The sequence below is a fragment of the Leptodactylus fuscus genome, unplaced genomic scaffold (genome assembly GCF_031893055.1).
Source record: "Leptodactylus fuscus isolate aLepFus1 unplaced genomic scaffold, aLepFus1.hap2 HAP2_SCAFFOLD_1011, whole genome shotgun sequence".
Taxonomy (NCBI): domain Eukaryota; kingdom Metazoa; phylum Chordata; class Amphibia; order Anura; family Leptodactylidae; genus Leptodactylus; species Leptodactylus fuscus.
The window spans coordinates 28,231-33,140 of NW_027439827.1; the positions used below are offsets into that span (position 1 = coordinate 28,231).

General features: G+C 46.7%; 1 non-coding gene across 1 annotated transcript; it reads right to left on the reverse strand.

The window, feature by feature from the left end:
- Nucleotides 1-1,638: 1,638 nt before the first annotated feature.
- On the reverse strand, nucleotides 1,639-1,806 carry LOC142186430 (U1 spliceosomal RNA). Its single transcript, XR_012712035.1, has one exon. It is a non-coding gene; the product is annotated as a U1 spliceosomal RNA (small nuclear RNA).
- Nucleotides 1,807-4,910: the final 3,104 nt, after the last annotated feature.

Below are 4,910 nucleotides of genomic sequence, written 5' to 3' on the forward strand. Positions count from 1 at the left end.
ATGGACGTATGGGTCGATCGTGGGATGCAGCCAGGGATCCCTGGTGTCTGCTTGTTCACAGTGCAGGCTGAGAGTCGACTCTCAGCCTGCGCTGTGAACAAGCTCTCCGGACACTTGCAGGCTGGGCAGCAGCAGCTCCGGGGGATGACGCGCTCCCCGCTCTTAGGGATGGAGGGAGCCGGGGTGCTGCTTCTTCACAGCACAGGCTGAGAGTCATCTCCGGACACTGGCAACCAGTGTCCAGAGATAACTCTCAGCCTGCGCTATGAACAAGCAGACACCGGGGATCCCTGGGTGGCCACAGAACACCGCTGTCTCCTGCTCTCACCCTCTGCCCGACCCCGCCCACAGTATTTGCCACACCCCGCTCAAAGACATGCCCCACCCACTGGCCCGCCCCAGTCCCGCCCACAAGAAGTGGGTAGTAGATCTTTTGCCTTGGTCAGTTTATAAAGTAGCTCACATGCTGAAAAAGAGTGAGCACCCCTGATCTAGACTAAACCACTCTCTAACACCCCACAAAGGAATAGGTCACGTGAGCAAAGTTGAAAATTGATTAATTGGCTTAAAAAAAGAAAAAAAAAACACCAAAAGTTATCCCTTTATGGGAGCAGAATGCTGCACCAAAATTGAAAAAGCAGGTTGGACTGGCCTATCGGAGAAGCGATGAATCCCCCAGTGAGCTCTGTGCCTTTATTGGGCACTACCGGATCCCCACTGCTTTTTTTAATAGGCAGTGGAGGTCTAGTAACAATCACGGTCACAAGCGGTGCTACGAGGCCAGCCAGAGATGGCCAGGGCCACACAGCAACATGATAGCAATCGGAGAATGGAAAGAGGCCCGGCATTAATGGAAAGAGGCCTGGGCATTAGGTCGGCCCCTTACCAATAGGGCTATCATTATACTCTGCGGTCGCCTTAGATCCCAGAGTCTAATAATTGGAGGACCAGGGGAGGTGATTAATAACAAATACTTATACTCACCTCTCCTGGAACTTCGATGGTTCTCAGCATCTTCTATGGGGCTTTTTCAGCCTTGAGTGAGGTCACGTGCCTCAAAAGTCAAGTGCAGCATGCGGCATAATGAAGTCAGCATGCCCCACATGACCATTGAAGCCCAATCACAGGCCCCAGAAGTGATGTCAGAGGGGTGTGATTCAGTCACACATAGAAGAAGACCGAAGAGGATGCAGAAGACAAATGGAGTGAGGATGCCCAAGAGAGATGAGGTAAGGTGAGTATATGTGTTTGTTATTTTCCATCAACTCCCCTGGGCCTCCAATTATTATACTCTGTATACGCTGTTTGCGTCCACTGTGTGGAGCATATATTACTTTGTGGGGCTACTGTAGAGCACATTACACTGTGTGGTGGCCACTGTTTAGTACAATGTTTTGTGTTTTGGCAACTGTGGAGCATATTGTACTGATTGGGGGACACTGTGCATTATATTATACTGTGTGCGGGGCCACTCAGGACCATATTATTCTGTGTGGGGGCTACTGTGGAACATATTATACTGTGTGGAGGCCACTGGGCACTATATTATACTGTGTGGGGGCTACTGTGGAGCATATTATACTGTGTGGGGACCACTGCACAATTTTTTTTTCCGATTGCTTTTTATTTAGAAAAAAATTAGGGGAAGCGCGAATGCAGCCCCCCACTACCACAAATTGTACAGTCGAGTTTCCCCACATCTGGGGGAAATCACAGGGGTCAATCCATCAAAAGTGCAACGATGAGATCTCACCCTGGGAATACCACCTTTTAGATTGTGGATTTTCCCCCCTGCCAGGTAAGTATCACTGTGTACTATATTAATCTGTGTGGGGGCCACTGTGTAGCATAACATACTGTATGGGGGTTACATTAACATTTTGTGTTTGCTGATTTCCCCTGTATCTGGGGTTGACATTTTAGCCCCCGTTACAGAAGGAGTTCAAACCCCTAACCGATGATGTTAAACTGATAAGCTTCCTCTAGGACCCAGCAACTCTGGCAGTTCCCAGCCACGATGGCCATGGTGGAGTCACATCATGTTGGTCTACATTTCTCCATAAGAAACTATGAATTGGAATTTCTTTTTGAAGAACTGGTAACATCTGACCGCCGTGTTTTGAGCAGTAAAATGTGTTGACAAAGATGCCAGAAAAACAGCCTCTTGCATGAAACCAGCCCAAGGCTAAGGTCCCACATTGCAGAAACGCAGCTTATTTTGTTGCAGATTTTGTTGCTGTTTTTTGAGCCAAAGCCAGGAGTGGATTGAGCAGAAGGCAGAGGTGTAACGACTTTATATAAATATCTCTCATTCCACTTGTAACCATTCTTGTCCTTGGCTTAAAAAACCGCAACGAAATCTGCAACAAAAAAAGTTGCGTTTCCGCAACATGGAACCTTAGCCTAAGGGTGCATTCACACTGAGTAAACACTAGCTTATTCTGAACGTAAAACACGTTCAGAATAAGCGGCGTCTAAAGCAGCTCCATTCATTTCTATGGGAGCGGGGATACGAGCGCTCCCCATAGAAATGAATGGGCTGCTTCTTTCACTCCGTGCAGTCCCATTGAAGTGAATGGGGAGTGCCGGCGTGTACGCTCCGGCATGAGCAGAGCTTGCCGTATACGCCCCATGTGGTGAGCCGTAGCCAAAACAGTTGGAAATACATTGTGTTGCATTGGGGCCTCAGACTAACATGGAGGAGTTTTTGTAAAATGAGCATGAAAAATCGTAAAAGAAAAATAAAATGCCTGGGGTTCTGATACACTCATAACGTCCTGTACATACAATTTTTTGCAGTTTAACCCTTGAGTACTATCATGGTGTCTGTCATACCCCACTATCATACTCCTATAATTTTTTAGTTTTTGTTTTTTACCTCCAGCTCAGTGTATGGACCTTGAAAAAACTGCTAGCTGTTTTCCCTGCACGGTTTTTGCCAACTCCGCGCCCAAATCCGCAATGTGGATTTTCCACCTCGCATCGACTGCGTTGGATTTTGCAGGCAGAATCCACCTGAAGGAAGATTTTTTTTCCGCTAGCGGAAAAATTGCTCAGGTGGAGGCGTTTTTTCCACGTGGATTCTGATGTGGATTCAGCATCAAAATCAGTGCCAAAAAATTCAGTGTGAATGGACCCTAATGCCCGGATCACAGAAAATTACAATGTGATAATGCCTGCAATGTATTAGGGTAACTTCAGACGGGTTTTTTTTGGACCGGAACCTGGGGCGGAGGCGGGTAGCCGCGACTGAATGCCAGTGCACTGCACCAACATCCAGTTGCACGCTCCGCTCCGGATTAGGCCCAATGAATAGGCCTAGTTGGGAGGGACGGTCTTCAGGCGCATGTCGCGAGGCAAATAGTCCATTCTGTATACTGCTGAACTTCCCTGTCCAGATTGTCCTGTGTGCACACCCGCCCCAGATAATAAGTGCTAATGACTAACCAGGCAGGATTGAGGTCACCTGAGTGTGTATTATGTGGAGCCTGGAGGGGGCGCTAACCTTACCATTGTCAGTCCTGTTTCCAAAATAAGTTTCTGCTCCGTTCCTTAAACCAAAATACATTGAGATTTTCAGAAGATTTCTTCTGATTGGAGATGGAGGCAGTTGAGGATCTGGAGGAAGGAAGAGATGTGACCGGTGACTCTCCTGTGAGTGCTGCGCCCTGAGAGGTTTGCTTGTTTGTGGGTGCATGTGGTTGACAATCTATCCACGTGTAGTGACCAGTGAGCGCACGGTCGTACAGTATATAGAAATTCCAGAGGCAAAATAATTGATATGTTTTTTTTTTTGTTTGGTTTTTTTTTTGCATTTTTTTGCAATTTTTTTTTAAATGCAAAAAAACTGTATTTGTATTTTCAAGTTGTTGTCCTTAAGGAAATAGGATTATTCCCTGGAGGCAAGGGGTAACATAACAATTAAAAAACAAAACAAAACATACTCACTTGTCCCCTTTCCTCCGGTGTTCCAGGCCACTATTTGGGATTTTTCCAGCACAACCCCTGTAAGGTCATGTATTCTCAACATGTGTCAAGGATTTTAAAAACCTGACTGATGAGAATTAATAATACATATTAAAAATAATATCTAAAACAAAAACAGTGCTGCACATTTCCACAGGTTGTGTTTGGTATTGCATCCACTTCTATTGTTACTTCCTGGAGATCTGACTACTCTTCAGGGAGTCGACTGCAATGTTTAAGGGAATCGCAGGAAAAATTGCGGCGTTTTATAGTAAGGATTCTAGGGAATTAGAGATGAGCGAGTACTGTTCGGATCAGCAGGCACGCATTGAAATGAATGGAAGCACCTGGTACTTCCGCTTTGACGCCGGCCGCTTAACCCCCCGCGTGCCGGCTACGTCCATTCATTTCAATGCGTGCGTGCTGTTCGGATCGGCTGATCCGAACAGTACTCACTCATCTCTATAGGGAATCCCATGCTCCCTTTGCAGTAAAAACCGCAGTGTTGGCACGCCGTAATTTCCAAAACGGTGTTGGTCGCAGCATGTCAATTATACCTACAGATACGCAGATGGTTTCATTATACGTATAACTGTAACAGCCTGCGGAGGAAAACTCCAAGGACTTTCTGTCTACAGCGTTTTTTGCTGCGGGACATCCCGTAGGGCCTTAGGGTAAGTTCACAGGGGGCGGCTTTCTGTCGTCCGCCTCGGGCAGCGAAAAAGGCAGGTTCACCCCTGGTAGTGAACATTAGAAATCGAACAATTTGGAATATTCGGATCAAATCTGGTTTATTATAAACCGATTCGGCCAACTCTATCTGAAATTTCACAGTATTTCTCTCTTCACTTGGGTCCTATGATCCCAGTCTGACCTCTTGTGCCTCAGTGGTGACGTAAGCATGGTGTCATGTCGCAGGCCTCAGCTGTGACCCTGAGCGTATG